Source organism: Globicephala melas, chromosome 14 (genome assembly GCF_963455315.2).
Source record: "Globicephala melas chromosome 14, mGloMel1.2, whole genome shotgun sequence".
In the NCBI taxonomy this organism is placed as follows: domain Eukaryota; kingdom Metazoa; phylum Chordata; class Mammalia; order Artiodactyla; family Delphinidae; genus Globicephala; species Globicephala melas.
This window is the reverse complement of record NC_083327.1, coordinates 74,357,061-74,370,174: the sequence shown is the minus strand read 5'-3', so window position 1 is coordinate 74,370,174 and position 13,114 is coordinate 74,357,061. Positions and strand designations below refer to the sequence as shown.

Below are 13,114 nucleotides of genomic sequence, written 5' to 3'. Positions count from 1 at the left end.
ATGATGAATACTCAACCATATTAATATTGCTTATGCAACATGAATGCTATAGTAAGCAGGAGACCTTTGCTTTCTGCTTTTGCGTTTCCTAGAAAACAACACTCTTCTATGAATATTTTCCTCCACAAACTAGACTTGAAGTACCTCTTTGCTGGATTTGTGAAGCCTAAGTAACCTGGAGGAATACACCAGCAAACCAATGTGAGCAGTGTTCTTCATGCTGAATGTTATGATGTCACCCTGTCCCTGTACTTTTCTACTTAAAATACGATGCCCAGGCATGGCCCACCAGGGAGCATTCTCAGGAGTGGAGTATTATCACTTGAGATTTATTGTAACTGAAATTAAATTATTTAGTGTGCTTCCCCCCCCAACTCCCAACCTCCAATAAGTCGTTGCCTTTTCTTGTTTTTTCTTTTAATTGGTATCCTTGCCTTTTATTTACCCTTAGAAGAGAAGGAAAAAAAGAGGCAAAAAGAAAGCACAATCTGACCCCTTCCCTTTATCCTCAAATCACTGGATTCATAAGCATAAAACACTTCAGACAGCTGCAAGAGATATCAGTCTTCTTTTTCTGGTTAGAGTCCTAAATCAATGGAATGATGACATGTCTTTTATTCCCAGCATAGATGCCCATGGGTTTGACTGTGCTTATATAATATCTCAATTCACTGTTCTAAGTGGAGACTGCTGAAAGCAAGAACTATAGAATCATAAAGCATGGCCACAGAGACCATAGGGCTCCCCTAGTCCAATGCCTTCATTCAACTGATGAGGGAAATGGAGCCTCAAAATTGGACTTGTTCAAACAAAGCTGGAGACATAACACTTTCTGGTTTCAAAAAATATTATGAGGCTACAGTAATCAAAACAGTATTGTACTGGCATAAAGACAAACATATGGACCAACAGAATAGAATAGAGAGCCCTGAATAAATCAGCACATACACAGTTGATTGATCTTCAACAAGGTTGCCAGGAATACACAATGGGGAAATGATTGCTCTTCAAGAAATGGTGTTGGGAAAACTGGATATCCACATGGAAAAGAATGACATTGGATGCTATCTTACCTAGTAACAAAAATCGACTCAAAATGGATTGAAGACTTAACTGTAAGACCTAAAACTGTAAAACTCCTAGAAGAAAATGGGGGAAAGTTGCATGACATTGGTCTTGCCAATATTTTATTGGATATGACACCAAAAGCACAGGCAACAAAAACAAAATAAACAAGTGGAACTGCATCAAACTAAAAAGCATCTGCACAGGAAATAATCAACAGAGTGAAAAGACAACCCATAGGATGGAAGAAAATATTTGCAAACGGAATATCTGATAAAGAGTTAATCTACAAAATATGTAAGGAGCTCATACAACTCAATATCAGAAAGACAATCCAATTTTTTAAGGGACTTAGAACTTGAATAGACATTTCTCCAAAGACATACAAATGGCCAGTGGATACATGAAAAAATACTCATCATCACTGATCATCAGAGAAATGCAACTCAAAACCACAATGAAATATCACTTACACCTGTCAGGATGGCTATTATCAAAAACACAAAAGACAAGTGCTGGCAAGAATGTGGAGAACCCTTGCACACTGTTGGGAGGAATGCAAAATGGTTTAGCTGCTGTAGAAAACAGTATGGAGGTTCTTAAAAATTAAAATAAAACTACCAGATGACCCAGCAATCTCACTTCTGGGTATACAGCCAAAAGAATTGAAACCAGGATCTGGAAGAGATATTAGCATAACCATGTTCATTGCAGCACTATTCAAAATAGTTTGTTCAACGTGAAAACAACCTAAAAGTCCACCAAGAGATAAATGGATTAAGAAAATGTGGTATATACATACAATGGAATACTATTCAGCCTTTAAAAAAGAGTAAATTTTACAATATGTGGCAATATGGTTGGACCAAAAGGAAGTGAAATAAGCCAGTTACAGAAACACAAATACTGCGTGATTCTGCTTATGTGACGTATCTAAAATAGTCAAATTCATAACATCAAAGACTGGCATGGTGGGGCTTCCCTGGTGGCGCAGTGGTTGAGAGTCCGCCTGCCGATGCAGGGCACGCGGGTTCGTGCCCCGGTCCGGGAAGATCCCACATGCCGCAGAGCGGCTGGGCCCGTGAGCCATGGCCGCTGAGCCTGCGCGTCCGGAGCCTGTGCTCCGCAACGGGAGAGGCCACAACAGTGAGAGGCCCGCGTACCGCAAAAAAAAAAAAAAAAAAAAAAGACTGGCATGGTGGTTACAGGGGCTGGAGAGAGGAGGAAATGGGAGTTATTAATCAATAGACATAAAGTTTCAGTTAAGTAAGCTCTAGAGATCTATCATACAACATTGTACCTCAGGATCAAGGAATATGTCAGGCTCTCTCGAACACAGTTATGTACCGAACATCTCAGGACCTCCCACAGCACTAGAGTGAAGCCGGCACAAAGCCCATCATTGCACTTGAGGCACTCTCGGTCTGGTTGGGAGCAGAGACTCTGGACAGACCTTAATACACCACAGCTCATTCCTTAAATAAAATCAGGGAAAAAATTAACAGTGTGTATCAAGTTGAACTGTATTGGATTCTGAGTAACTCTAATCTCTAAATATCCTTTAGTAAAATTTGATGCAAGGGGAGCCTGGAGGTGAGGTAAAAGGCTTTGGGGAAGAGTTTTGTGTTTCTTGCTAAAAGGTACAGAGGCAGCCACCTACGTCCTTTTGTCTTGAGTGGTACCAGTTCCACTTGTTAATTATAGAAACAAAGATAAGCAAAAAAAAAAAAAAAACAGAAAGAAATTTGTATCTGTATTTGTCACATAGTTTTAAAATGAAGTATATTAAAATGGATTATCAGATGTGATGTGACCGTCTTTATTTACTGTACATGGTTTTAAGGAAATGAACGCTGACAGATGATGGCCATAGTAAATAAAGATGAGCGTACAAAAGACAAATGTTTTCTGTGAGATAAACTCAAAATTACTTGCAGATTTCTTTGTATCTTTTTAGAAATTCTGAAAGGAAATACCCCATTGAGACGATTTCTACGAACAGCAGAGGGAGGAAGGGTCTCAGAAATGCAGATTATCCATTTGTGAAAGTGCTTGAAGGGCTCCTGAACCAACCTAGAGGAAGAGGTATGTTTGGAGAGCTTGCTCAGCTGCTGGCTATCTGATAAGAGAACAGTTTGATGGAATCAGAGGAAAAAGAAATGCCAAAACCCCAGTGGCAATCTACTATCCCAGCAAAGGGCAAGGACCTAGACCAGGAGCCGTAACTACTCAGACTTAGCAAGTCTTACACTTGTCAGTTTCCCTAAGCTGTCATTTTGTTGGGGCCTGTCTCTTCCCCCTGGTGACTGCGAGTTCCCACAAGGGGCTGTGCGTTTTCTTCAAGGCATCGAGAAAGAGGAGGTGGAAGACTGTGCCCCATTTGTATTCATTCTTAGCAGGAAACCTCAAAGAATGGAGAGTTGGGGATGGCTATAAAGAGTGAAGTCAGCTGAAGCTCCCGGAGGCCGAGGTTAGGAAAATGAAGCTCCAGGTGTGCTGCTGAACCAGTCTTTGTGGTTTTTTACAACAGAACGGCAAGGGCAGCTCCTAGCCACTTGTCTTCTCAGAGAAGTCAGAGAGCATCCCGAACACTGCAGGGATGCCCCCGGGAGAGGATTACTCAGAGAGGGAACAGGCTGACTCCCAGCCTACCTGCCACTATCCTGCCAAAGCCCCACCCCTTCTGCCCACCCTATTCACAAGCTTTGCCACATGCTCCGGAGGCCAAGACTCTCCACCCACACCTCCACCACTGCACACACTCTCAGGTCTTTGGAACATAAACCAACCCACCTCTCATACCCACTTCATAGCCCCACACCAGGGCCACTCTCATTCACATGGTGACAAGATTAGACATGTAACTAAGTCATTATTTATGCATTCCATATGTAAAACTTGTATTTCATAAAACTGAACTTTTTATAAAGGTCTTCTACGTCCATTATTTAATTTAATCCTCATGAATGGCCATAAAACTTCTGTAACTCAGATATCATTATTCCCCTTTTATAGATGAAGATACCGAGGCCTGGAGAGGGTATGATATTATCTCTCGTCAGCCCTAGATGCTCAACTTGCTTCTCCAAGGCAAGGATCATAATGATCAGAAACTTTAGAAATGAATATTTTGTCAAATGATGACTGAGAGCATGGGCTTGGGAAACAGAGAAGCTTATCTTCAAGTCGTAGAACTGTCATTTATAAAGCCATCTACCATTGGACACTTTACCTAACTTTGCAAAGCCTTAGTGTCCTCAATTGTTAAATTGGAATCATACTATTGTTTACCACTTGAGGCTGTAGTGAGGATTAAATGTGATCATGCCTTTAAAAAGCATTGTACGAAACAAGAGCTCCCTAAACGGGAATTGTTAATATTCAATATAATTGCTGTCCCTACCACCTCATGGGCATGAAGTATTTGTTATACAGCCAGTGAGGGAGAGACCATCCCAGGTCTTTGGCATCACACTGAATGAGAAGTCAGGGTACAACTCCACACGTGCATAGACTCAGGTTTTGCCCAACCACCAAGCAAAACACTTCTTTGGACAGCAAAATGAATGTGAAGCATTTGTACCAAGTTTCATACATACTTGTCTCAGCAAGTATTTGCCCATTTTCTTTGCTACTCTTCTTATCACAAATGGATGTGACTATCCTTAGGGTCACAAAGGAAAAGAAGTCATGATGGAGGGTAGGATATTAAGGGTTTCTGCACCTTCTCTTCCAACACTTTATGCTCATTACAGAAGCAGCAGCATTGCAACCGTGGCATGCTCAGCTGGCTGCATTTGTTGCCTTTTTTTTCAGGTCAAGTTCCCTGTTATGGTCCAATGGATGCAAACTCCTAGTGTCTGTGGTGCTGACCATGAGGTCTGGTCATTTATTCCTCCAACATCTATTATCAGATACTGTACTAGGCTTGGAATAAAAATGACTTCATTATATTTAGTTTCTAACACGTGAGGACCGCATTGAGTGGTTTAACATCATTTATTCCACACAATTATATCCAGTGGCCACTCTTATTATCCCTACTTTGCAGATGAGAACTTTGAGGGCAGAGGTTAGGTATCACAACTGGAAGGTGATGGGAGCTATGGCTTGGACCCAGTAGTCTCCTGTGGATTTGAATTGAACTACTGAGTATCTGAATCCTCCCCAGAGAGTTCCTGCTAGGGGAGACCTGAGCAGAAGCTTTCCAGCAAGATATTTTTAGGGGTGAATAGATAATGCAAGCCTCTGCATCCTGACTCTTCCAGATTGTGAAAGAAAAAAATTTGACACTCCTTAGAAAGAATCATAAACTCATTGATGTGCAAGGTTTTGTCGGGGTCCAGTGGGAATGACCCAGAGGAAGTCTACTGAGATGTTGCCCAGAAGGCAAGCTCACCGTCCTCACCATCACCTTCCTCAAAAGCCACCTGTTAAGTACCTGCATCGAAAACTAGCACTTTATTACACTCTGGGCAGGGTGTAATAGTAATGGGCAGGACCACTTCTCAACCAGTACGGGTGAAACATGGCTATGAATATTTTACAAAACTGTGGATGGTGTGTTCAGAGGTGGGTCACTCTCACCCTTGCCTATTAATCTTTGCAGCCAATCTGCAACCATAAACCAGAGCTGTTCTCTGTTTCTGGCAAACCGAAGCCTAACTACCAGGCCCTCAGCCCCAGCAGTTGTTCTGATCAACTGGACTCAATGAGTACAGACAGATACTCAGAGAAGCTATAGAAAACCTCATAAAAATGTTTAGCAGACATGCGGTGCAAATATTTATATTGTAGAGAGGTTTAGAGTGGGTGCTAGGAAGAAGGAAGGAGGTAGTTAGCTCTACATCCTAAACTGAATGAAAGATAGAGTTAACCGAAGTGAAAGATAATTGTTGCACTTTGTCCTTGCTGCAAGTTTGAGATGCCTGAGCTTTATCATTTTCCTGCCATAAAACAAAACAAATATCTCTAAGAAAAATATCCTGCTAGGAAATATGACCCTTATATTCATATTCAAATTTTTGCTTTTTTCCCCCTCCATGTTATCTCTGATAATTACATTATTTTTATTCCTAATTTCTTTAAAATCTAACACTCTGTATGGTATTACATCTAACCTCTGGAATAGTATAGCCACGTGTGTTAAAGCCTAGTGAGCAGTCTTCGTAGGATATTCACAAAATTGGAGAAACATTTGCTTTGGAGAAATAAGAAGGGGGTGGAAGGAGTAGAAATGGGGTCTGAAGCCTAGATCTCAAAAGTGCCCACCTAATTTCCCTTCCTTTGTCTCTCGGTTCATGTTAAGATAAAACTCGAATACTTCTTCTACCTCATCTTCATAAGTTCACTCTCAACATTAATATACACCATATACATGATATATGTGATACATACATTGCATTCAAAACCAGATGAGTTTCCCAGCAACCTCGTGCGTGGAGTTGCTCTGCAAACCTATTAGATCTGGCCCAGAAAGCCAATAGAAATCTGGCACCTTTGAACAGGAATCATTGCCGTGATCCAAGTCCTGATAAAGCCCAATCCTTACATTAAGGTTATAAAAAAAAAAATCATGTTGGCTTCTATGGGCACGTCTGGGAGAGCAAAAACTGGTTACCCTCTTGACACAGCACAAAACTTAAAACTCAACGTGCATTTCCTGAAACGTGTGGCAATTCCTCTAACCAAAACGAAAGTAGGCTGCCCTGTCCTTTGTGACTGCCACATCATGACTCAAGCAGCACTCTGCTTGCGGCGAGGAGGCATCTACGTGCACACCGTCCCCTGCAAAAAGCGGCCGGGAGTTTTTTACAGGGGAGCAAACTGAGGCAGCAAGACCCCAAAGAACTTACCTGAAATCACAGGGCACTTTAAGGACAGGGTGGCTGACTTTTGGATTTTGCTAGATGGCGTAGCTTTTCAGAAAACTTGACTGCCTCCAGGAAGCAAATAATGGCTTATTCAGATTGCTTAGTTCAAACGCACATAAGTTACGGCACCAAAGATTAAGAAAACAGGTAGCGTGTTCATGCTAGTCCGTGATCAGGCCAATTAATAACTTTTAAGATTCTGCCGCATTCCAATAATCCAGAACTTCCTAGCTAGAGCTGGATCAAATAAATAGGCGTTATCTGGGACAGGCAGACAGCCTGTCAGTGCTGTACTAAGAAAAGGATAGTTGGGTTGCCCTCTGACTCAGCTGAATATTATTCGAAAAGTGAATTTTCACTGTACCAAGTTTAGATTTAACATTTTAACGTCCTAGAAATGCTTGCCAGTAACTTTGCAAAATATCCCTGGAGCATTAAGAGAAAAATGAACATCTTTTCATAGGAGAGGGAAGCTCTAAAGTTACATCATGCTTGTAAATAGTAGCACATATAACAAAAAGAAAAAAATATATTGAGAAGAAGAAATAGGAGTACCTACTTGAGGAGAAGAATGTCACTGAAAGACTGTCTTCTTATGCTATAGAAGGGGCAAGGGAAAGGAACATTAACCTTTCAAGCCCGTTAAGGAGCTTCTGAGCATGGAGCCTTTATTTTCAGTTTTGGTGAAAGCTGTTCTGAGGCAGTAGACAGGAGGCTGTTATGACCATGAAATTAGGAAATGTGGGAACTCAAAAATAAAGAACTAGCACCACCATTTGACTAGGAGTGGAAACATCTCCCGTACAAAGGAGAGGAGGGGGTGGCCTTTCTTTCTCCGCATGAGGCCTGTTTCTAACTATCTTAGCACTCGGGTCAAGGTAGACGTCTCACAAGGGTGTAAGTCATCTGTTAATCTGCCTGAAAATTTTTTTAATGTAATCCAGCTGATTTTCTCTTCACTACTAATGAAGCTTGAAGTCTAGACAGGCATGCTGAGTTGGAAAAATAATAACAATCAAGGATTCATTCAGCACATCAATTTTGTTGATCCCAGATTAGTTAAGGAGTCGGGACACCTGTTTGGTGAGCGTTTTCGTATCTTTCTCTTTCAGCATTGACTCAAGGACTCTGCATGTCTGGTCACTGATGAATTAGGTTCTGGACTTCAGTATCCTGCAGAGGTTAGCTTCTCTCTGACTCTGAAGCCATTCCTCTGCCACCTGATCTTCCCATGAACAGCTGGCTTTCCTCCAGCCATTTAAGAGTCTGTGGCATGTTCTGTTTTGTTTCATTTGCATGGGTAGTATGTATTCTAAAGGATTTTTTTTTAACATATTAGATTTTTCTGCTCAAGTCCGAAGAAAAGCTGGTTTTTCTGCAAGTGAGAATGGTGGAAGAGAGGTTGAAGAAGAGGAGGCTCTCTTGCTCATGGGCTTTCTAGAATCTCCAAGTGCAGGCTGACATCTGTAGGGCAAGCCATGCATCTCAAAACTGGCTTAGGAGAGAAAATCAAAATTCTCACAATCAATGCTTTAAAACATTTAGAAATAAAGGCTCTTAATTGTCTTCCATCATCTCTATACTTGCAAGTTAGCCTGTAAAATAATTTGAATATGCAAATTTGTCTGAGATTAATTTCCACATAGAGCAGGACATATTTTAGGTAATATGTAAAGTATTTCATTTTGACTTAAGAAACATAGAATTTCAACAAGATGCACTTACCAAAAAACCCATCATGTATACTAATGCATTGTGGCAGTTTTATTAGCTTTTTATTATTTTTATTATGACTTGTGGCAAAAGGTAAATTATTTACTAAAATGTTTTGAACACTTAAAACATTTTGAAAGCAAAATATTTTTTTCGAAATTAATTAAATCCTATAGTTATTTGATTTGTCAGAATGGGTGAGGTATGCTTTTCAAATAGCATTTAGCCACCTGTTAAAATCAGCTGTGCACCTCAATACAGAGAAGAAAATTATTTAGAGCAACATTTCTCAAAATAGGACATCCGGTGAATTCTGAAGGTTATGGATTCTTTTCTACTCATTAGAAAATTTAAATGTATAATATACAATTCAGATAAAATAAAAATTAGGTCAATCATCCTTCAAAGACTATTACTGACATTCATTTGTATTCTAATATGTGCTTTCTCAAGTGGGAGAGTACAAATAACAGCAAAAGCCTTCTGAGCAGGCACTAGAGGTCAATACTATCCTAAGCACTTTCACGACAACTCAATGAGGTAAGTACCATTGCAAACCCATTATACAGATGAGGAAACCGTAGGATACCAAGGTTAAGTACCTACCCCAATTTTATAGCTGGAGTCATGGTTCAAACTCAGGTGGTCTGACTCAATCACCAAAGCTTTTAACACTCCACTGCAGAATCAAAACCAGCACATGGTGGGAACACAAATGTTTTACATGTATCATTGGAAGAAAAAATTGAGAAGTTATCAGTGAATGGGTAAGAACATGTTTCTACAGATTGATATAGAAAGGTTACTATGAATCATCTTAAAGTTTATCATGCTAATGAAAACAATAAAAATGTCTGCTTGGACTGACATTGTTTTAAAATATTCTGTGCTTTCTTCTAGAAAAAAAAATCTCCTTTGAGGAAAAGTTTCTAATTAAATTGTTAGATAGACTGAATAATGAAAAAACAAATAGGAAGAAAAGAACAATGTAAGGGAAGCAGCATGATACAGTGTAATTGAAACCAACACGGTGCAAATTTAATCTCATAAGTTTAATTCAAAGAGAAGTATCACACCTTTATGCCTAATTCCCTCACATGCATTTTACAAGTGAAAAATGAAGCCTTTTATTTCATCGAAGTCAGGTTATCCACTATATCTTTACTTTTTAAAAATCAACATACACATTCCCTTAAGTGGCATGCTGTTTGTTAAGAAATACAGAACAAGGAAGTTCTAGATCTTTCCAGGTTCCAACTTTTTTTTTTTTTTTAAATACTTCTCATTCCAGAAGTGATCACTAACAGCCTGGTCTTCACAAGCAAAGTAAAGCAGAAAATTGATGCAATCTGTCTGGGTCATTCAAGCAAAATTCTGCTGTGATCTGGGTGATTCAGGTTAAAATAAAACTCAGGTTTTTGATTTGGAGTGGTTTTGTCTGATGCCCCAGGCAATAGCAGAGTTTGTGACTCAATTACATAGTTAATTGTCCAAATTCTTTGTTTGCCCTTATTAGCAAAGATGTTTGCTTTGGGCGGCGCTCTAAGTATGATTTCATCGGATTCTGAAGGCAGCCCTGCACATTCAGTTTGCCTCGTGAAGAGAAATCAAAATTGAAACTCTGCCTTGAGATACCAGTCAGTACCCAAGCACCCGCTCACTCAGCTCTCTAAGGGCAATTGCCCTGCCCTCAGCTCCTGTTGCCTAGACAACCAAGTCACATCCACATGATCCTCAGCCCCACCTCAGATAGAGCTAATTGGATCAGAGATAAGCATCTAACCCAGATAGGCGGGGACCAAGGACATGGCCTAATGTGAAAAGATGAACTTGACCAATCATATTCAGCTCTCAGGATGTATGAATTTTGGAAATCTAGACTGAGATAGCGAGACACACAGGCAGGAAGGATGTCTTGGGGTAGCCTGGAGGCCACAGTTAGCAAAGGCCCTTAGCAAATGAAGTTACATGAGGACAGAGAAACCCAATGGCCAAGATGAACAAATATGGGGCTCTGGGCCCATGAGCGCGTGGCAGGGTCTGTACAGCTGCGTTGGTCACTGGCCGGGTTGTGAATGTCACACAAATTCTTCCATAACCCTTATTACCAGGTATCCAAGGGAGTCTCTGTTCCTTGCCATAAAAACCTGTAACTAAAACACTCATCCCGGATCACAGGTGCTAGTTTGTGTAGCAGAAGGCAGACTGTCCAGCAGTCCTGTTTTCAATGTACAGGTCCAGGGTATTTGAAAACAGAGACTTAATAGAACCAGTACCTGGTGACTCAAATTGAAACTCTCTAGTTGAAGCTTATAGGGATAAAGATAGTCTCTTTCTCAAAAAAGAAAAAAAAAAAAAAAGAAGGACCAACTCCCTTCAGATAACAAAGATGTTAGGCAGAAAATACTTTTGCAAAAAGATAACAAGTTCAATTAAACCTTACCCTTCACCTCTAGAAAGGCCTTTAAAATTTCCCTTCATAAATCACATGCCTCTTCTTTATATAGAAAAAGATATATAGCAAGTCACAAACATCCCATGTGAAGAAATAATTATTGAAAAAACTTCTGGTAGAAGAATAAATGGGCTTTTATACTGATAGGGGTGACAAAGGAAATAGCATCTGAAGAATACCATGGTTTAAAGTGGAAAAGCTAGGGGCTTCCCTGGTGGCGCAGTGGTTAAGAATCCACCTGCCAATGCAGGGGACATGGGTTCGAGCCCTGGTCCGGGAAGATCCCACATGCCGCGGAGCAACTAAGCCCGTGTGCCACAACTACTGAGTCTGCACTCTAGAGCCCTCGAGCCACAACTACTGAGCCCACGTGCCACAACTACTGAAGCCCGCGTGCCTAGAGCCCATGCTCCACAACGAGAGAAGCCACCACAATGAGAAGCCCGTGCACCGCAACGAGGAGTAGCCCCCACTCACTGCAACTAGAGAAAGCCCGCGCACAGCAACGAAGACCCAATGCAGCCAAAAATAAATTAAATAAATAAAAAAATTTTTAAATCTTTAAAAAAAGAAAAGTGGAAAAGCTAGTCACTCTGCTGAGCAAAGAAAATCTCTCCGTGACCCTCCTTACTCCCCCAAGTCCCTGCCCCTCCATCTTCTCCCCAGACACCAGTCCCTGACCACTGCTCAACCCCATCCGTCTCGGTTGCCAGATACACAAACACACACACGCTTCTCCTTGGTGGGAAGCAAGGTCTCAACTAGCATTCGGAGAAGGTTGGCCCTTCCAGGAGTTTATTTTCATGGAGTAATAGGAGAACTTCTAAGGGGAAAAGAGAACCCCACAAATGTCATGCAAGGCCAAGGAGCCAGGGCCAGAGGAAAAGGGTTTTTAAATACAGCACAGATTTGTCACTGTTTGTCAAGTGTACTGCAAGAACAGGCTGCTATAAAAAGCAGAAGAAAAATCTCTGTAAGACATTGAGAGCAAAGGGAAGCCTTGATTCCTAAACCACATGACAACTAGGAGTGAGCTGCTCTCCCCACTTGAGGATCCGGCCACCTAAGCAGCAGGTGAACCAGCCCTCATTGGCGCCTCTGATTGGCACCAGCGGCAACCGCCTTGGCTTCAGCAGGCCTGCAGTGACTCTCAACACCTGGGGCAAGTTCAGCAGCAACTGCTTATTCATCTGGGGACACAGGAAGGAAGAATTTGATAGGACTTCAGCTTGTAAAAAAAAAAAAGAGTTGATGGAGAACAGAGCGAGAACAATATTATTTTCCTATTGTTTTCATCCTATTTTTTTCCCTGGGCTGGTTTATTCTAGGGAAATGTGGATTACAAGAACTTCAGACTCTGTCCCCAAAACATCGTCAGCTTCCATCCCTTCTATTTCCTTCTTCATGTTACTACTCAAGCCTTCTTCAGCTCTGAGCTGGACTATTGCAATAGCATCCTAATAGCATCTGACTGCCTCCAGCCTCTCCTATTTCTGGTCCACTGAACACACCTTCACCAGATTACCTTCCTGATTAATCGTCGTCGTCATGTCACTATACGAGCAAATTAAGTGCAAACCACTCACCGTCTCCCCGAGAATCCGGTCCCAGCCCACCTCTTCAGCCTCAAGCTCTGGTCAGGTGGCCTCGTTCCCTGCTCCCAGTATCCCACACTTATGTATCGACCTCTTCCCCATCTGGGTTAGTTATGATCCTACCACTTCTTCAAAGTTCGTCTCAAAGAACATGTTCTCTAGGGGGCCCCTTCCTGATTGCCCACCCACCTCTGAATCCCCACTGAGCATTGCTTGCACTTGTCGCCTGCAGTAACAAGTACTTAAGAAGCACCTCCTCTATGCCAGGCAAAGATGGATAGACATGGCCTTAAGGAGTTTGTGTCTAGAAGGGATAGACCCTTCAACAGATGAATTGTACGACAACCTAATAACTGATGCATCAGAACTGAAATATAGTTTTCCTGAACACTTGGTAACACTCTTAGGGAAAT

The 13,114-nt window shown here is 41.4% G+C and overlaps 1 pseudogene; it reads right to left on the bottom strand.

The window, feature by feature from the left end:
- LOC115851169 (uncharacterized) overlaps positions 1-12,656 on the bottom strand; it is a 103,813-nt pseudogene extending 91,157 nt beyond the window's left edge.
- Between the last annotated feature and the right edge of the window lie 458 nt (positions 12,657-13,114).